Below are 22,274 nucleotides of genomic sequence, written 5' to 3'. Positions count from 1 at the left end.
ACGCAAAACTGAAAAAAAAATCAAAAGGGCGTCTAGAAGACTTGCCTTAAACGCAACCCAGCTATGAAGGTTTTTTCACAGGTGCTACAAGGTTCAGAGAGATAATATAAATGCATGAAGCTGGCCAGGGTGGGAACTATGGTGAACAGAAGAGCAAAGCACAGATCTAGTCTAAAAGTGGCAGCTGCTACCCAGCTCCAGTTAACTGTTGGCAGGTCAACCTGTGGGCCAAATGTTGACAGATCTGCTGACTTTTTCAAAAGAAGTGAGAATATTTTCTCCTTGTGAAATCAACTTATTTTAAAGAGAGAGTAACTACAGTTTTAACACTGCGTAAACAATACAAAACATGTCTATGGGTTGCCAATGCATCTCCTCTGAGTTATCATGAGAAGTATCAGTATTGCTGCATGTCTCAGCAAGGATGCTTTGAGCTGCAAACCCGACAAACAGTGAGGACCTTACCAGTTCCTCTAGCAGTCCCAGGGTTGATTCAGTGGCTCAGTGATGCCTTCTAGAAGTCAGACTGTTTTCGTCATCTGTTCTTCCATTCTCAGCATTTGGCTTTTTGTCCTTAGACTTGTTGCCTCACAGTTGAAACATGCCCTAGCATTTCCTCTCCACCCATCCACGTCAGAACAGGTGAAAAAGCTTTCCTGCTGCGTCTGTCTCCCTCCATCAAAGAGGAAGTGTCCCCCCTCACAGCCCTGCCGAACACCCCAGGAGACTAGCCAGAGCTCATCTCATAGACCAGCACTGGATCAAGTATGAGGGAGCCTTTCGACCTTAAAGTAGGAGGTGGGCAAGGTGAAAGAGGGCTGGCAGTGGCTGCTAGGAGGCCAACCAGGGTGTTGTCTGTTGTATCATCCAGTATTATAAACTTGTATTTCTTTCCTTTGTACTCCCATAGCTGAGTTATGACATACACTGAATGGTATCAATATATCTGCCCTTCAGAAAGAGAGAATATCACTGTGAAGGAAAAGTCACAACTGCAAAGCTCTAGTTCTCGACGGAAAAGGTCATGGCAGCCTCGCTGATTTCATTTTATTATTATTTAGGCTTTCAGTTAATTAGGAGGTGGAGTCATAGGAAAAATGTTTCAAAAGCCTTAGGGCAATCTATTAATTTTATCTTTTAAAACATGAGTGTTCTGAGAATGCTACTTCACTTCTGTGGGTTTTGTTCACCAAAAACGCTGACCCCGGTCTAACCATTAGAAGAACATCAGACAAACCCAAATTAGGGACATTCAGAAAAAAAGAAAAACCTGACCAGTGCTCCTCAAAACTGTCAAGTCAGCAAGGACAAGGAAATTCTGAGAAACTGTCACAGCCAAGAGGAGTCTTACGAGGCATAATGACCGAATGCAATGTGGTATCCCCGATGGGATCCCAGAAAAGAAAAAGGATCTTGGAGGAAAACTAGTAAAATCTGAAAAAATTATCAAGTTTAGTTACTCAGTGTTGGTTTTTTAGATTTGAAAAATATACTGTGAGAATATAAGATGTTAACAATAGGACAAACTGGGTAAGGGACATGGGGAAATTCTCTGTACTTTCTTTGAAGATTTTCTGTAAATTTTGCAGAAAAAAAAATCGTGTAGTTTCCCCCCAATTTCCCAACAGAGCTCAGCTGTCAACCTCTCTGTAATGCAAGCATTTGGCATCAGCTTCTTTCTGCAGGAAATCTTCTGATCAATGAGTGCTTGGTTTTATGTCATATTTATTGGTAACTGGTATTTTAGGGCAGCAACTTCTGTTATCTGTCTAGATTATTTTATTTTAAGGAGTTTTACTGATATTTTTCTTTCCTACAACTCACTCTGTTGTGAATTCCCATAAATCCCTTTAGCTGCTCTGTGACTTTCAAGCCCAGATGGCACATGCTGAATTTTAACTAGTTCAAATCTTCTTCCTTGGGCCTTAGTCCCATCCCTCTTGCTCTCCAGATTTGCTTATACCCTTGATAGATTTCAATAATAGTTTAGAAAGGCAAATCCTTTCCCATGGTCAGTGTATTTGGAGGTTTATTTGAACAACATGACTTTGGATTCTTGCCTGGAATTCTTAGCTTCCTCTCTCTAGCATCCAAAAAAACAACAGATACTGAAGGAGTTAGACCTTATGAATTTGTAGGGTAAACTACAGCTCTAATAAACAAGGCAGCATTAACATAGGATGACACGATATTTGGGGGAAAACAAAATCAAGTACCAAATCAGGGAAGAGGATATAGGAATAGAATTAAGTATAGAATCAAAGTATTCTGAAGGACTTCAAGTTTTTAAAATCTCAATTTCTTTTCTGCCTGTTTACATCATCATTTTCTCTCTTTCAGAAAGAAGACTTCTTATTTTTGTTTTAAAGGCATGAGTGAATGTTATTGAAATGTGTAGATAGTCAGAGATCTCAAAGTGTAATTAATAGAAATGACTCCTACAGGTTCCTGAGACCTACATTTTTTTTCGAAGGATAGTTTCCAGTCCTCTCCAAATGCAATAGGCATCACTTAAAGAAATCAAATAGAGGCAAAGCTTTTTGATTTTTTAATAACTGTAATCAGATCCAACAAATCAGTTTCTTTTCCTGCCATGCACAGAAAACAGTGAATGTGTGCGTAGAAGGCACATTTTCTAAGTTGCCCAAACTGATAAAAAATTCCAGTTCTATTACCCTCTTCTTTCTGGATGAATTGGAGTAATGCTACAGCATTCACAGAGATCACATTTTCTCATTCCCTTCTATGTAGATACTGCTCCTGTCGAAGTAACAAGATCCTCTGCAAGGGAAAGTAGTCTTTCTCACATGTTTGTGCACATTGGGAAACCAGGATATTTCTTACTGTATTGATTCCTTTTTCAGAGCACCTAGGGTTGTAATTCTTTGAGGCTACAGAGAAGCAAAGAACTTTCAACAAGGTGAATATCTCTTAGGAAATCGTATGAGTGGTTGATGATAGGAAACACTGTATACAGTTCTCGATAGCTGTCATAGATCTGTCTGCTGACCTGAGACGCATGCACAAAACACTTAAATATGTTTTGATTGTCTGTGTACTTCACATGCCATATAGCTGTAGCTTGGAAATTTCTAATCTATTTGACTATGAATACCCTTTTTTAGTTTTGCCAATCTATATCCATTTTGTTTGTTTTAAAGGGAAGAGGAGGTCATCTGTTCATTGCCCACTTGCTTTTTTTTTTTAACTAGAGTATAGTTGATTTACAATGTTGTGTTAGTTTCAGGTGTACAGCAAAGTGAATCAGTTATACATATACATATATACACTCTTTTTTGTTTTTTAGATTCTTTTCCCATATAGACCATTGAGTGGAGTTCCCTGTGCTGTACAGCAGGCTCTTATAAGTTATCTATTTTATATATAGCAGTATGTGTATGTCAATCCCAATCTCCCAATTTATCCCTCCCCCCGCTTATCCCCTGGTAACCATAAGTTTGTTTTCTATATCTGTGACTCTACTTCTGTTTTGTATATAATATTGTTTCATATTAGCAGGGAAGTTAGTGGTCTTATAACCTTCTGGAAGGAACACATAATGATAGAATCTTTGAGAAGGCAATTTAGCAATATATATTGAAATCCTAAAAAGTGTATACTTTTTGACTTAGCGACTTCATATGTAGGGATTTATCCCCCCAAATTTAAGGATGTATATAATACTTAGCTATAGCAAGAATGTTTATAAACAGCATAGTTTTTAATATAGAACAACTTAAATCTTCCAAAGTAGGGGAATGTTTAAATTAATTATAGAATAGAACAAAATACCAGTCAATATTTTGAAATGATTTATAAGATTTATGAGTATATTCATTCACATTAAAATAGTCATAATATATTAACTAAAAATGTCAACAAAAATGGTGACACAGTATGATGCATATGTATATATATAGTTTCTTTAATCTGAATAAAACAATGAAGTGATAGGAAATTTCAATAGTTATTCCTTCAGTGCACTAGTGCTATTAAGTGGATATATTCTTTATCACTCACAACAGCTTTTGAAAGACAATGGTTAGTATTTGCCAGTGATGTTATTTATTAAATCTATTGCCTGGACTCGGATTACCTTCATAAGTTGCTTGCAATAATTCAGTGATCCCTCTAGGGGTCTGAAATTCTCAGACTGTGAACTGCTAATTTATTTTAGAACTTTCTGCATGTTCTTAAACCAAGTATCTTGGTTTAATTAATTCATACATATCTCTTAGCTATAAATTCATTTTCAGCACTAAGTTTCATCTTACATAGTTGGGCAGGAACCATTGTTTTGCTCAGCCTGAAGTAGCTGATTCTTATTACTTAGGCACTTTTTTTTTTGTTCCCCAGTCATGACTCTTAAAATATGAAGAATCCTTCAAAGCCCAGTTCAAACTCTACCTTTTCCATAGTCTTCCCTGATCATACATTTCCTGACCATCTCTTACTTAGATGTTAAGCTTCTTAAAAATAAGGGCTGGACTTCCCTGGCGGTCCAGTGGTTAAGGCTCTGCGCTTCCACTGCAGGGGGCGGGGTTCCATTCCTGGTCGGGGAACTAAGATCCCACATGCCCTGCGGCCAAAAAAAAAAAAAAGTTGCTAAAAATAAGGGCTAAGTTATAAACTTCTTTTCATTTCCCACCCCCACATCTATCATATTATCTTGTATACATCAATTGTTCAATAATCATTCTTTGAATTAATTATTCAATAGTGACTGGGATATAGGAAACCTGAGTGATAATTTAAAGCAACACCTTGAAGAGGAATCTAATGAATAACAACATTAATAGTATCCAAATGTAGTTACTGCTATAAAAATAACAATGTTATTTTTACAGGTGCTTTAATTAAAAAAATATTATAAGGGTCCCCTGTAGATTGAATCTTATTCTGTGTTTTTGGCATTAATTAAATGGCTATTTAGAATAATTTAGCCTGAAAAGTCCCTGTCTCTATGAGAGTCATGTCTGATGTTTTTAAAAAAATCTGGAAGGGGAATTTATCATGCTTAATAAAACTACATGCTGTTATTACTTGGAGAAGGCCCAGTGGCTGACTTTACAACCTTCATTCCAAAATTCTCTTTATTTCTTATAGCTTCCAGGCTAAAATTACTCATGTCTGAGACTTACTTGAGAATTCACACACCAAAACTGAAAAGTTTAAAAATGATGAAGGGTGGTGCTGGAATCCTGCTGCTTAATCAGAAAAATCAGAAAAATGTGTCCTGAGACTACTTTGATTTCCTTTTTTAAAAAAAACAACAGATGCCTAATCACATTTAATTAAGAGAATCCTTTTTGTCTCTCTAAGATCCTTTCATCACCTGCTTTACTATCTCACACTTATTCTGTCATTTTTAATTTTGTGTCCTTGCCACTAATGTGCATTTTCCTTATCCACCAATGTCATCTACCCACTTCCTTCAGGAGAGCACAGCATAATCCATCTCTCACTTATAACACCATCTGAACAACTTATTATGAGATTCTTAATTTGGCAGACAGGCTGCATTATTTATTCAGAGCTGATAAAGCACAAAACACGTGGTTGAGTTTCCTGAGGAATTTCACTATTTAACACCTCTACAGGGCTAAATCTTTTAAAGCATAGTTTATTCCACTTGTTTTTACACTTTTTGTTCATTTATGTTTTGGAAAATGATTCAAATAAATGGAAAACAGATCATTTATTTGTAACTTTCAAGCATTCAGTGTATTCTATAGGTTCAAGTAATATAATCAGTTGCTTATGGGCTTATATCAAATTTTCTGGCATCTCTTACTCAGAACTAAGAATTGAAATGATAATCCATCCTATTTCTTCCCTTCTATTTTTTTTGGTCCCTGTAGATTATCCAGGAAAGTTTGAACCCTAAACATGACAGAATCTTCCTCCATAACTCATGACTCTAACCTCTACTCCATTTGTTTGGAAACAAAGATTTTTCTCTTACAATTAGCATGGTAAGCAAAACACCACTTAATATTATTCCCAGGATAATTTCCTCTGCAGGGTTTGCCAAATCGTGTGAAATAATGGCAAATAAAGTTTATGTTAGCATTTTAAATGTGTGAATTTTAACACTGTACCCTTAAGTATCACATGGATTTGATCTTGTCACAAAATATGCTTTTATCTTAGTGCACTAATGACCATTTTGCCACTTCTATACACCAATCTAATTTTCAGTTATTGTTACAGTTGATCATTCTGTTGGGTAAGCTATAACCTCATCAATATAAATGTTTACATTGGTATATGGCTAATTCATTTAAAACTCTTTCACTTAAGACAGATTTAATTATGAATTTTCCTATATTAAGTTGCTATAATTATGTATATATATCATTTATCATTTTCACAGTGTTTAAGTTTCTTCATCTTTGACATTAAGCATCTTTGAAAATTTATTTTAGACCATGTGGGTTAATTCATGACATTTGTGCTCTCAGTAAGTTGAACTCTGGTAAAAATTTAGAAACTGGGGGGCTTCCTTGGTGGTGCAGTGGTTAAGCATCTGCCTGCCAATGCAGGGGACACGGGTTCGAGCCCTAGTCCGGGAAGATCCCCCATGCCGCAGAGCAGCTAAGCCTGTGTGCCACAACTACTGAGCCTGTGCTCTAGAGCCCAAGAGCCACAACTACTGAAGCCTGCACACCTAGAGCCCATGCTCCACAACAAGAGAAACCACCACAATGGGAAGCCCACGCACTGCAGTGAAGACTCAGTGCAGCCAAAAATAAATAAATTAATTAATTAATTAAAAAAATTTAGACACTGGGAAAATCGGACATTCACTAAGAATTTGCTCCTTACTTTTTTTTTTTTTTTTTTTTTTTTGTGGTACGTGGGCCTCTCACTGTTGTGGCCTCTCCCGTTGTGGAGCACAGGCTCCAGATGTGCAGGCTCAGCAGCCATGGCTTACGGGCCCAGCCGCTCTGTGGCATGTGGGATCTTCCTGGACCGGGGCATGAACCCGTGTCCCCTGCATCAGCAGGCGGACTCTCAACCACTGCGCCACCTGGGAAGCTCTGCTCCTTACTTTTTTTTAGATGGGGTTGAGAATGTCACAGATGGCCTTACCCAAGGTAGCAATGTTTGATAACAGTCTTTTGGGGGACAGTGATAAGGGAAAACTGAAAACTGCATTCTCCCTTGGTTAGAAAGGAAGAAATGAGAGAAAATGGGTGCTTTGCAATGCTATAACTAAGTGGTTAATGTGCTAACAACAAGCACATTATTCTGGACGGACTCTGGGGGAGCTCCTTCCGGGGAGTACTTCCCAGAGCTTCTGCTGCCAGTGTCCTTGTCCTCATGTTGAGCCACAGCCACCCCCTGCCTCTGTGGGAGAGTCTCCAGTACTAGCAGGTGAACAACAGATATTAAAGGACAGTGCCTGATACTTAGAAGTTTCTCAGGGATTGGTTCAAGATGGCGGAGTAGAAGGACGTGCTCTTACTCCCTCTTGCGAGAACACTGGAATCACAGCTAACTGCTGAACAGTCATCAACAGGAAGACACTGGAACTCACCAAAAAAGATACCCCACATCCAAAGACAAAGGAGAAGCCACAATGAAATGGTAGGAGGGGCGCAATCACAATAAAATCAAATCCCATAACTGCTGGGTGGGTGACCCACAAACTGGATAACAATTATACCACAGAAGTCTGCCCACTGGAGTGAAGGTTCTGAGCCCCACATCAACCTGCCAAACCTGGGGGTCCAGCAACAGGAGGAGGAATTCCTAGAGAATCAGACTTTGAAGGTTAGTGGGATTTGATTGCAGGACTTCGACAGGACTGGGGGAAACAGAGACTCCACTCTTGGAGGGCACACATAAAGTAGTGTCTGCATCGGGACCAAGGGGAAGGAGCAGTGACCCCATAGAGACTGAACCAGACATACCTGCTGGTGTTGAGGGGTCTCCTGCAGAGGTGGGGGTGGCTCTGTCTAACCATGGGGACAGGGACATTGGCGGCGGAGGTTATGGGAAGTACTCCTTGCCGTGAGCCCTCTCAGAGTCCACCATTAGCCCCAACAAAGAGCTGGGGTAGGCTCCTGTGTTGGGTGGCCTCAGGCCAAACAACCAACAGGGAGGGGACCCAGCCCCACCCATCAGCAGACAAGCAGATTAAACTTTTAATGAGCTCTGTCCACCAGAGCAACAGCCAGCTCTACCCACCACCAGTCCCTCCCATCAGGAAACTTGCACGAGCCTCTTAGATAGCCTCATCCAGCAGAGGGCAGACAGCAGAAACAAGAAGAACTACAGTCTTGCAGCCTGTGAAACAAAAACCACATTCACAGAAAGATAGACAAGATGAAAAGGCAGAGGGCTATGTACCAGATGAAGGAACAAGATAAAAACCCCAGAAAAACAACTAAATGAAGTGGAGATAGGCAACCTTCCAGAAAAAGAATTCAGAATAATGATAGTGAAGATGTTCCGGGACCTCGGAAAAAGAATGGAGGCAAAGATTGAGAAGTTGCAAGAAATGTTTAACAAAGACCTAGAAGAATTAAAGAACAAACAAACAGAGATGAACCATACAGTAACTGAACTGAAAACTACACTACAAGGAATCAATAGCAGAATAACTGAGGCAGAAGAACGGATAAGTGACCTGGAAGACAGAATGCTGGAATTCACTGCTGTGGAACAGAATAAAGAAAAAAGAATGAAAAGAAATGAAGACAGACTAAGAGACCTCTGGGACAACATTAAACGCAACATTCGCATTATAGGGGTCCCAGAAGGAGAAGAGAGAGAGAAAGGACCAGAGAAAATATTTGAAGAGATTATAGTTGAAAACTTCCCTAACATGGGAAAGAAAATAGCCACCCAAGGCCAGGAAGCGCAGCGAGTCCCATACAGGATAAACCCAAGGAGAAACATGCCAAGACACATGGTAATCATATTGGCAAAAATTAAAGACAAAAATTATTAAAAGCAGCAAGAGAAAAACGACAAATAACATACAAGGGAACTCCCATAAGGTTAACAGCTGATTTCTCAGCAAAAACTCTACAAGCCAGAAGGGAGTGGCATGATATACTTAAAGTGATGAAATGGAAAAACCTACAACCAAGATTACTCTACCGAGCAAGGATCTCATTCAGATTTGATGGAGAAATCAAAAGCCTTACAGACAAGCAAAAGCTAAGAGAATTCAGCACCACCAAACTAGCTCTACAACAAATGCTAAAGGAATTTCTCTAAGTGGGAAACACAAGAGAAGAAAAGGACCTACGAAAACAAACCCCAAACAATTAAGAAAATGGTAATAGGAACATAAATATCAATAATTACCTTAAACGTGAATGGAATAAATGCTCCAACCAAAAGACACAGGCCTGCTGAATGGACACAAAACAAGACCCATATATATGCTGTCTACAAGAGACCCACTTCAGACCTAGGGACACATGCAGACTGAAAGTGAGGGGATGGAAAAAGATATTCCATGCAAATGGAAATCAAAAGAAAGCTGGAGTAGCAATACTCATATCAAATAAAATAGAGTTTAAAATAAAGAATGTTACAAGAGACAAGGAAGGACACTACATAATGATCAAGGGATCAACCCAAGAAGATATAACAATTATAAATATATATGCACCCAACATAGGAACACCTCAATACATAAAGAAACTGCTAACAGCTATAAAAGAGGAGATTGGGGCTTCCCTGGTGGCGCAGTGGTTGGGAGTCCGCCTGCCGATGCAGGGGACATGGGTTCGTGCCCCGGTCCGGGAGGATCCCACATGCCGCGGAGCGGCTGGGCCTGTGAGCCATGGCTGCTGGGCCTGCGCGTCCGGGGCCTGCGCGTCCGGAGCCTGTGCTCCGCAATGGGAGGGGCCGCGACAGTGAGAGGTCCGCATACCACAAAAAAAAAAAAAAAAGAGGAGATTGACAGAAACACAATAATAGTGGGGGACTTTAACACCTCACTTACACCAATGGACAGATCATCCAAAATGAAAATAAATAAGGAAACAGAAGATTTAAATGACTCTATAGAACACATAGATTTAATTGATATTTATAGAACATTCCATCCAAAAACAGCAGATTACACTTTCTTCTCAAGTGTGCATGGAACATTCTCGAGGATAGATCACATCTTGGGTCACAAATCAAGCCTCAGTAAATTTAAGCAAATTGAACTAATATCAAGCATCTTTTCTGACCACACACTATGAGATTAGAAATCAATTACAGGGAAAAAAATGTAAAAATCACAAACATATGGAGTCTAAACATTACGTTACTAAATAACCAAGAGATCACTGAGGAAGTCAAAGAGGAAATCAAAAAATACCTAGAGACAGTTGACAATGAAAACACGATGATCCAAAACCTATGGGATGTAGCAAAAGCAGTTCTAAGAGGGAAGTTTATAGCTATACAAGCCTACCTCAAGAAACAAGAAAACTCTCAAATAAACAATCTAACCTTACACCTAAAAGAACTGGAGAAAGAAGAACAAACAAAACCCAAAGTTAGCAGAAGGAAAGATATAAAGATCAGAGCAGAAATAAATGAAATACAAACAAAAAAACAATAACAAAGATCAATAAAACTAAAAGCTGGTTCTTTGAGAAGATAAACAAAATTGATAAACCATTAGCCAGACTCATCAAGAAAAAGAGGGAGAGGACTCAAATCAAGAAAATTAGAAATGAAAAAGGAGAAGTTATAACAGACTCCGCAGAAATACAGAGCATCCTGAGAGACTACTACAAGCAACTCTATGCCAGTAAAATGGACAACCTGGAAGAAATGGATAAATTCTTAGAAAGGTATAATGTTCCAAGACTGAACCAGGAAGAAATAGAAAATATGAATAGGCCAATCACAAGTAATGAAATTGAAACTGTGATTAAACATTTTCCAAGAAACAAAAGTCCAGGACCAGATGGCTTCACAGGTGAATTCTATCAAACATTAAGAGAAGAGCTAACACCCATCCTTCTCAAACTCTTCCAAAAAATTGCAGAGGAAGGAACACTCCCAAACTCATTCTGTGAGGCCACCATCACCGTGATACCAAAACCAGACAAGGATACTACAAAAAAAGAAAATTACAGACCAATATCACTGATGAATATAGATACAAAAATCCTCAACAAAATACTAGCAAACAGAATCCAACAACACACTAAAAGGATCATACACTATGATCAAGTTGGATTTATCCCAAGGATGCAAGGATTCTTCAATATAGGCAAATCAATCAATATGATACACCATATTAACAAATTGAAGAATAAAAACCATATGATCATCTCAATAGATGCAGAAAAAGCTTTTGACAAAATTCAACACCAATTTATGATAAAACTCTCCAGAAAGTGGGCATAGAGGGAACCTACCTCTACATAATAATAAAGGCCATATATGAGAAACCCCCAGAAAACATCATTCTCAATGGTGAGAAACTGAAAGCATTTCCTCTAAGATCAGGAACAAGACATGGATGTCGACTCTCACCACTGTTATTCAAGATAGTTTTGGAAGTCCTAGCCACAGCAATCAGAGAAAAAAAGAAATAAAAGGAATACATATTGGAAAAGAAGAAGTAAAACTGTCACTGTTTGCAGATGACATGATACTATACGTAGAGAATCCTAAAGATGCCACCAGAAAACTACTAGACCTAATCAATAAATTTGGTAAAGTTGCAGGATACAAAATTAATGCACAGAAATCTCTTGCATTCCTATACACTAATGATGAAAAATCTGAGAGAAATTAAGGAAACACTCCCATTTACCATTGCAACAAAAAGAATAAAACACCTAGGAATAAACCTACCTGCGGAGACAAAAGACCTGTATGCAGAAAACTATAGGACACTGATGAAAGAAATTAAAGATGATACCAAGAGATGGAGAGATATACCGTGTTCTTGGATTGGAAGAATCAATATTGTGAAAATGACTATACTACCCAATGCAATCTGCAGATTCAATGCAATCCCTATCAAATTACCAGTGGCAGTTTTTATGGAACTAGAACAAAAAATCTTCAAATTTGTGTGGAGACACATAAGACCCCGAATAGCCAAAGCTGTCTTGAGGGAAAAAAACAGAGCTGGAGGAATGAGACTCCCTGACTTCAGACTATATAATACAATGCTACAGTAATCAAGGCAATATGGTACTGGCACAAAAACAGAAACATAGATCAATGAAACAAGATAGAAAGCCCAGAGATAAACCCATGCACCTATGGTCAACTAATCTATGACAAAGGAGGCAAGGATATACAATGGAGAAAAGACAGTCTCTTCAATAAGTGGTGCTGGGAAAACTTGACAGCTACAACTAAAAGAATGAAATTAGAACACTCTAATACCATATACAAAAATAAACTCAAAATGGATTAGAGAACTGAATTTAAGAGTGGACACTATAAAACTCTTAGAGGAAAACATAGGAAGAACACTGTTTGACATAAATCACAGCAAGATCTTTTTTGATCCTCCTCCTAGAGTAATGTAAATAAAAATGAAAATAAACAAATGGGATCTAATGAAACTTAAAAACTTTTTGCACAGCAAAGGAAACCATAAACAAGACGAAAAGACAACCCTCAAAATGGAAGAAAATATTTGCAAATGAATCTACGGACAAAGGGTTAATCTCCAAAATATATAAACAGCTCATGCAGCTCAATATTAAAGAAACAAACAACCCAATCCACAAATGGGCAGAAGACCTAAATAGACATTTCTCCAAAGAAGACATACAGATGACCAAGAAGCACATGAAAAGCTGCTTAACATCACTAATTGTTAGAGAAATGCAAATCAAAACTACAGTGAGGTATCACCTCACACCAGGTAGAATGGGCATTATCTGAAAATCTACAAACAACAAATGCTAGAGAGGGTGTAGAGAAAAGGGAACCCTCCTGCACTGTTGGTGGGAATGTAAATTGATACATCCACTATGGAGAACAGTATGGAGGTTCCTTAATAAACTAAAAATAGAATTACCGTATGACCTGGCAATCCCACTACTTGGCATATACCCAGAGAAAACCATAGTTCAAAAAGAGACATGCACCCCAATGTTCATTGCAGCCCTATTTACAATAGCTCGGTCACGGAAGCAACCTAAATGCCCATCGACAGACGAATGGATAAAGAAGATGTGGTGCCTATATACAATGGAATATTACTCAGCCATAGAAAGGACTGAAATTGGGTCATTTGTAGAGATGTGGATGCATATAGATACTGTCATACAGAGTGAAGTAAGTCAGAAAGAGAAAAACAAATATCGTATATTAACGCATATATGTGGAAACTAGAAAAATGGTACAGATGAACTGGTTTGCAGGGCAGAATTAGAGACACAGATGTAGAGAAGAAACGTATACACACCAAGGGGGGAAAGCGGCAGGGGGTGGTGGTGTGATGAATTGGGAGATTGGGAATGAAATGTATACACTGATGTGTATAAAATGGATGACTAATAAGAACCTGCTGTATAAAAAAATAAATAAAACTCAAAAAAAAATCAAGCTCATTATTCTAATCATAATAAGATTCTAATCATAATAAGGCAATATACTCAGATGATAATGATAGAATATATATGGAGGCATTTGATTTCTTTTTCTATTTATTTTTAATAAAATATTTCAAACTAGCAAAAAATTAAACCCACCAAAGTATATGTTTCTCAAATTTAATAGATTTTAACGTTTTGTTCTATTTGCATCTGGTCTCTTTCTCAAATAAAATTTTGTGGCTGCACCTAAATTCTAATGCATTTATCTATTTTTTTCCTCCCCAAAGAATCACCCTCCGGAAGTTGGAGAGTGCCATTCCACGCATGTTTTAGTGCTTTTTCTATTTGTGACTGTATCCATAAACAGTATATATTATTGCTGTGTTATATATATGTATATATTTATATATGTGTGTATATATACATATACACATATATAGGGTTGGACAAAAGGTTCGTTCACATTTTTCATAAGATGTTGTGAAAAACCCTAACGAACTTTTTGGCCAACCCGTATATACTCACACATATATAATTCTATATATTTACAATTTTCTTGATTTTTTTTCACTTGACATTATGTTTTTGAAATTTAAAAATACATATTTTAGCTACCATAGTATTATTCCAAGGTGTGAATAAACTCTAATGTATCCCTTACAGGTGGGTTATTTCCTTTTCATATTTTTCACTATTGTAGTGGATAGCTGTGCTCAAGTGTGATTTAGAGACATTCAGAGCATCAGGGGTAGATAGGGAATTTTATTTCAAGAGACTGTCTGCTATCTGCCGAAAATCAAAACACAATTCTCCACACACCTCTTTCTGTTTGAGTCTTCTACTTTAATTTCATCCCGTGTATACCTTGGTTAGTTATGTCTTTGTTAAGTTTTGTCTGCTTAAGATGAAGACCATACATTTTTCAATTAAGTGCTATACTGCTGCTCTAAGCATCTAGAATGATAACCATGAAAAATAACCTTTGTAAAAGGTAGTGCTTTATAGCACTGTAGAAAGATAGCTACTAAGTTTAATTCACTGCTTTAGGTAACTTGTATTTTATATATTTATACTCTACTTGGTTTACTTTATGACTTATAGTATTGCAAAGAGAGAAGGAAACATTTTTTCTCCTGTTTTAGTTGTGATTTTATAATATGTTGCACCGGTAAAATTTATTCCCATTTCTTGCCATCTGTGTTGAAGCAAAGGCATTATATGTTTTACTTGAAAGGGAGAAAGCCCCTTTAAATGGGGCTTAGAAAATAAATTAACTTGAGGTGATTTTATACCATTTAATTACTGTTGATCTTTTTTTTTTTTTTTTTTTTTTTTTTTTGCGGTACGCGGGCCTCTCACTGTTGTGGCCTCTCCCGTTGCGGGGCACAGGCTCCGGACGCGCAGGCTCAGCGGCCATGGCTCACGGGCCCAGCCGCTCCGCGGCATATGGGATCCTCCCAGACCGGGGCACGAACCCGTATCCCCTGCATCGGCAGGCGGACTCCCAACCACTGCGCCACCAGGGAGGCCCTACTGTTGATCTTAACAAGAATAAAAATTAAACTGGGGCTTCCCTGGTGGCGCAGTGGTTGAGAGTCCGCCTGCCGATGCAGGGCACGCGGGTTCGTGCCCCGGTCCGGGAAGATCCCACATGCCACGGAGCGGCTGGGCCCGTGAGCCATGTCCGCTGAGCCTGCGCGTCCGGAGCCTGTGCTTCACAACGGGAGAGGCCACAACAGTGAGAGGCCTGCGTACCGCAAAAAAAAAAAAAAAAAAAAAAAAAAAAAAGTTAAACTGAATAAATTTTAATTGAATAAATTTAAAATATCTTCAATCCAATTACATTCTCATATAGTAGAGCAATTTTAAAAATGCATTGCATCTGACTGTCTCGTGCTGGTGTGAGAAGGGCTGTTAGAAACCCCAAAAGGATAGACACTGCCTGCCCCTTTGCTCAGAGAGAACAGCTCTACACCCAGCTCTCTAGCCCTCATAAGAGCATGGTCTTGGGAGGATGGTCTTGATCTTTTACCACTAGCCTCTCAGTGGCCACTGTGAAAGTTGTAAATGAAGTGCAGCTGGAGAGCTGGCTGTAAATGAGTATTTCTCTCTATAAATCTGGCCTCTGAGTGGATGATATAGGAGATTTTTGAAGGAAATAATTGACACACCATTCAACTTAAGTTAATTCTAACCACGTTTTATTATCCTGGGGATCTGCCAGATACACTCTATCCTTTCCTCTGCACTTCAGAAGTGGGGACAGGAGACATTTGGCAGTGTATTCTTTGTTATTTAAACAGTAAAAAGGTAACTGATAACCTCAAACCAATCTGGAAGGATAATTCTTTTAAGACAAACTTTTAATTAAGGCAATCACTTTTGCCATATGGGAAGATATTCTTTAAGATGTGCTGCATGTCACCTATATGGGGCTAAGAAGTTATATGGAATAAAATAAATACCACGAGGAAGGAAGGAGTGGGGCTCATCATTCCCCTGATACTGAGGCACCAATGGGCAAGTTTCCTCTATCCTTGGTTAACTGTACTGAATTAACTGTGGTTTTTAGGTTTTAGTTACTGTAGGAAAGAAGATTTTCTTGGTGATTACATTCTGTTTCCTAGAACATACCTAAGGCATAGGGAATATTAAAAAATGTTCTGGATGTCATCTACTGCCTCCAAAAGACAAACTAGTTACAATCCATTAATTTATTAGAACCCCAGTGTAATAGGAATTAATTCTTTTATTGCAATAGTCAGTGCATCCATGCAAAGAATACCCAGTAGGGTGCAACCAAGGACTGCCTTCACGAATGACTGGCTCTGGGCAGAACTTATTTAGAAAAGCCTTCTTAGGCACATTTTATAGAAGATTTTTAAGGATTATTATGTTGGAGTAGTACATGGATACATATTTACTTACTAAAATACCTGCTTCAATTATTTATTCATAGATTATATTGTATAAAATCCCCACATTGAGACCAATATTACAGCCTTTAGAATAAATATCACTCTTCCCAAGAAAACCAAGCTCAATAGGAGTCATTTGTTAGCTTCAAGCATCTTAATTACTCAGTTATTGGTTCAGGCTTAAGGCTGGATGTGTTCTGACCTCCTGACTTGACAGATAAGTCTAGTTTCTCATTGTTGCCTCATTTCGGATGATCATAGGAGGAAGCTAGGACTCAGAATTCCAATTAGTTGTCAGAGTTAAAGAACTCACCTAATGGTGCCAGGTAGAAACACCCTATTGTGGATTAAATTAAATTTACATAAGTACACTTATGTAAAGTGCTTAAAACTGCCTGACACTAAGTAAATGTTATCTGTTATTAGAATTATTTGCTGTTCTGAACGATTCCCAAACAATGAGTCAAATCAATAAAGTACATTTTATATAGGAATGTAGGAAAAATATTTCCCAAACTGATCCTACTGCCTGAGAGTGGGTAGAGTAGCTTCATAATCCTGGACAAGTGACTGGGAAATGGTTTTCTTTCTAGAGCTAGAACTGTATGTCTGGACTGCTCTGAATATCAAGGCAAACAAATGCATGTGTTCATCCTCGCAACAACTGGCAATCTGTGAGGAGTGAGTGAAGATGTTTTCTGGCTTTGGAAGTTGTAGGATAATGGAGTTTCTAACCCAGCAGTTTTATTTCAGAGAGCCTGTTCAACTTGCACGTGTAAAAATAATCCTCCTTCTGTTGAATCCCAGAGGGGCTTGATTTCAGCAGCTCCATTGCAGTGCACAGGAGAGAGATTGTTCTAAGAAATGAGCTGTCTGAAAATGCCACAACATGCTACTGCAGCATGGTCATTTGCTAACTACTTTTCATGTTATATCCAACCTCTTTAATACCAAGGGTCTTTTTAAAATGCCAAAGATACTCCTCCAAAAATACACATGAATCAGTCATTTGCATTTGCTCATAAAACTCTTTTGCCTTTTCAAAGAGCGCTGGGTTGGAGACAAGGACATCTTTCTATCTTTTCACTGAGAACCACTAACTCAGAACACCATATAGTCTTCCTGATTTATTTACGTGAGAGCATCATGGGACATGGGAAATGGTTTTCTTTCTAGAGCTAGAACTATATGCTCCCTTCATACTTTGAAAGACTGAAAATCTGTTGAGCCTTTAAATATCAGCCATCCTGCTCCCTGATATTTTATATACTATGTTGAAGAATATTGTGATTATCTACTAATGCTTTTTTATGCTCAGCCCTATCCAGTCATAAACGTGTGTCATTTTCTCTTTAGATGATCATTGCCTTTCCGTGCTTCTACTAATTGACTTTTACTAGAGAAAGACTCTTTTTTTTCCCATCTCAGTTTTAATCATCACCACCACAGCTCCTTTTATCACCCATCTGGTTCTCTGATCTCTACTTGTTACTTTCTTCCTTCTTTCTCTGACTTTTTCTTGCTTTTTTTCTCCCTTGTGCCTTAGTTCTTAATTCTCCATTGATCGATCACAAAAGGCTGCCATTCTGTGGACATGAAGAAGAGGAGCTTTTCTTCTGTTTGTGATGTAGGCACTGAGCATCAGGTGCAAATCTTCATGGCTGTTCTTTCTTCCCGAGCATTTAAGGCCCTTTGGGGGTATTGCTTCTGGAACAGAGCAGTCCTGGAAGCTTGTGTGTTGCATAGGATTGGCGTCTGGATCTCTGCTACTGGGAGTGGAGATGGTGCCAAGGCTGGAACTTGCTGTGTATGGTGAGGTAACAGGCTAGAGTAATACTGAAATCAGGAGCTGAGGCTCCCATGGCTCAGACTGAAATGCACATATTGACAGCACACTGAAACTAAGAGTGGGACCAGGAGAAGAGACGACCATAAGGCCAGAGAAGTAGAGAAGTTGAGGTTACACCAGATCCATGGGCTTCCTAGGATCCTAAACAGGTGGCAGAATGTGGAGTCAAGGCAAGTGTCCCACAGTTTAGGGGCCTGCTCTGGACACTTTCAGAGAAGGGCACTGATTCACTCTTCATTTAAGACCGGAAATGAATCTTGCTGTGCTGTGGGCCTCAGGGGCACAAGATTGGCCTCATATAGGGACTGGCAGCCAGCAGGCAGGCTGCCTGTGAGACTGACACTCTTCCCTGAGATGTCTTCTGAAATACAAGATCCTGAGCTATGAGTCATCCTCACCAAAATATTGCATTGTCAACTGAGTGAGGTTCAACATTTGCTTGAGTTCTGGTCCTGAAAAGGAGTCAGAGCTCCTTTAAAAGGATTGGGAGGGATGGACGAATTTTCATTTAATTTTTCTCCATGTTATTCCACATACGTTGACTATTAAAAGTGTACTGTGTTGATTGAACAGAGGAGTGAATAAAGGTGACATTCACAAAAGTTAATTGTAAGGACTCTACAAAAATTTATCTAATCATTGCCATTCACAGAAGTAAATGCTAATTCTTAAGTTTTTTAAGTTAAGTGATCACTTATTTCAAGGATATGTCTGTGATAGGAGATGAAATAGACAAGGCATCTGAAAAGAATAATTCTAATTTGTGTGTGATTGTGCTGTATCTTTGTGTAATAACTTATAATGTGCAGACACCAGGCCCTAAAGAATTCTGCCTCTATACTGAAGGAGGAAGAAACTGAGACCATTTTTATTTTAACGTTCATTCTTCATCATATCCACAGTGTATTTAAATTTCAGATGGTTCCCTCTTTTCAGAGCCCATAAGTCTCCTTAGAAAAAATGTTCACCTTGGGGAGGTAGAAATCCCACAATGAATCTTACATGATTCTTTTCCTGGTCAAGGAATATTTAAATGAGCTCAGAGGAAAGATGAGTGTTTTGCATTTTACTGCCTTATGCTCTGCATTTCAAAGATAATCCAAATATCTAAAATGTGTTTTCAGTAAAGCACTCCTTGCTACTTGCAGTGTCCTTGAATACCACTGAATGTATCATCAGTTTTCTAATACATGTAGCTGAGAAAAAAATCTAACGACCATGAGGCTGTAAAACGTAAGTACTCCCCATAGTAAGAGTAAGATAAATGCAGACTCATATTAGTAACACTGTCCTGGAGATATAGCTGTCTGTTGGAGCTTATCGTGTGTTTAATGAAAGATACAATCAGACAAATTAAACTCCATATTTTTTATTCATATCAGTGCAATTCTTCTTTAGTCCTATCCTTCTACAAGAGGCCCAGTTGCACCACTGCTGCCCCCTTGTCCACCCTGCCCATCCTTGTTCATAAGAAGAAGAAGAACACAGGTAGCCCACCCACAAAGGGCTCAAGATAAATGGAACGTTGCTGCTGCCCTGGAGAGGGGAAATCGGCTGTCATTGTGTCAGATCACCATTAGTCTTCTATTTTTCTCAGCTAACAACAAGCGTGGTGTGTCTTTTGAGTCTAGAGGCATCTCAGAGCCTTGGTGAGCAGGAAGGTACACAGATAGGGTCCCCTCGCTGGTCCTCACTGCTGGCCCAATGTCAGGGAAAAGCAGGTCTAAATTTCCAAAAAGACCTTTAGAGGAGAAGGTGGAGAGAACAAATAGAACATGAGCTTTGATGGATGTATTTACAGAGCACAGCTTATTAATTAAAGGTTCGTCCAGCCAGTTCATCCAGCCCAGTTAAAGGTTAGTCCAGCCCAGTGTTGTGTAGCCGGGCCCTTTCCCTCACTTCAGTCACATTTGGAGGGTATGGACTGAACTTCCACTGTGTGTCCCATTATTTAGTGTGGTTGTCTCGGGACATTGGTGTTTTGTTCTAAGTGTGTCTCTCTTGTAGACAGTGTGTGGTTATGTTTGGCTTTGTGGTTCAGTAGGAGTCTTTTTTTTTTTTTTTTTTTCATTGGAAAAGGCAGACCTTGTTGACGTGACAGAAATGTTTGGTCTTAGTTCTATCACCATATTTTATGTAATGCTTTCTGTTTTTATTATGAATAAAATCTTTTACTTTGCTTTTTACCTAATGATTAACTCTGTGCAGTGTAGTGAATCCTCTACATTTTTAGGCTCATGTATTGATTCCTTATTATGAGCAAGAATTAATTTAAGCTATGTACACTTTTATTAGTGTTTATTCTTATATTTTAAATATGTTTATATTTTTATTTCTTGCTTAACCCATTTAATATCTTTCAACTACTTGGCTATGAAAGATAAACTTACTTGCACTAACTGTCCTTAACTCTCCCTTCTCTTACTAACAGTTGTGATTTTTATCATTTCTGTATTGTTAGGGATTAAGACATTAACATTTTAGTTTGCAATAAAAAAATTTACTATTTGTTTTTCAAGTCCTAAGATTAAATGAATTTAATGATCACAGCCATGCCTTTTTACCAAAAAAAGCTTGTTCTCTTTCACTTTTTCAAGAAGCTCAGGGAATGTATATTCATCATACTTTTAAATAAGTTTATCTCCTGCCTTTATACCTGATCTACATTTTGTCTGGGCACAGAAATCTCAGTTAATCTCATTTAACTCTCTTTTTTTGAGGACTTTTATAAACACTGCTCTGCTGCCTTTAGGGGATTTTTAGCAGATTCTTATACATTTCAGGATACAGTTATCAGGCAATTAACCCAGAAATTCCACTTCTAGGTATTTACCCAAGTGAAATGAAAACATATGCCCACAAAAAGACTTAGGATATGAGTGTTCATAGAAACTGTATTCACAATAGCCCAAGACTAATGAAACCCCAATGCATGTCAGCGGTAGAATGGATGAACAAGTCATGGTGTATTCACACAATGGAATATTACTCAGCAATTAAAAGGAATAAACCACTGATACACACATCAACATGGATGCATTTCACAGACATCATTCGGAGCAAAATAAAGCGAATATCATCGTGGTCAAATGTAGGTTTTGATATCTTTCCACAGGAGCAACATTGCCCCGAGATCCAGAGACCTAGTTTCTAAGCTTCAGTGTACAAACCAGCTTGTGAAACTCCAACCTTTGGCGAGGGTGGGTTTACTTTCACCATCTATGAAAGGTGATAATATAATAGATGATACTATTTTCACTTTTTTGAGGTTCTGAAATCCAGAGGATTTAGTTATTTGTAGTCAACATGAAGAAACATTGGTCTTCCAATCCTTATCATGTTTGAGTTATAATCTCTAATGACATTCTGATTTTAACACAATGATTTCTAAACCATTGTGTGGAATTGCTACATATCCTAAAAATGAAGAATCCAGGGCTATTAGTGAGTAAGATCAAGTTATATCAGATTCACCAATCTATTTAATTACTCATTTCCTATTAATTATTTGCTTTTTCATTCTAATAATAACCAAGCTTTTCTTATATTTAGTTATTAATTCAATAAATACATATTGAATGTCTACCTTGGAACTGTATACAGGCCCATAAATCTGCTTTATTACTGGTTAGGGAATTGACTTTATTATATCTGTTTTCTTCTTAATGAGACAAGACATATGTAAAAGGTGTCTATTCTTTATAAATGAACTTAAAGTACCCTCCAATTATTATAATCTCTCTACATGCTGAATTCTTCTGTCCTCCAGTGAGGTGTCAATTCATAAAGAAAATTGGGACTCATGGAGGATGTAGCTCTTGGAGAAAAGAAAACAGAAAAGAACATAATAGTAAACATCGCTAAGGATTTTAATGATTTATGAGCCACACACAAAGTCCTATTTATACCCATAATTCATGTATAGGTTATGGTTACTTAGAAGAATTCTATTTACTTTGTAATGGAAAT

At 38.2% G+C, this 22,274-nt stretch overlaps 1 long non-coding RNA gene across 1 annotated transcript in view; it reads right to left on the bottom strand.

Moving 5' to 3' along the window:
* Positions 1-19,672: 19,672 nt before the first annotated feature.
* Positions 19,673-22,274, bottom strand: part of LOC308613944 — a 119,397-nt gene continuing 116,795 nt past the window's right edge. The window contains exon 3 of the long non-coding RNA XR_014015356.1: positions 19,673-20,046. This is a non-coding gene — a long non-coding RNA (uncharacterized lncRNA). The remainder of the gene's footprint in view (positions 20,047-22,274) is intronic.

Source organism: Mesoplodon bidens, assembly GCF_964165515.1.
Source record: "Mesoplodon bidens genome assembly, chromosome: 3".
Taxonomy (NCBI): domain Eukaryota; kingdom Metazoa; phylum Chordata; class Mammalia; order Artiodactyla; family Ziphiidae; genus Mesoplodon; species Mesoplodon bidens.
Note: the sequence above shows the minus strand (reverse complement) of the source record. Positions and strands in the feature narration are given on the sequence as shown.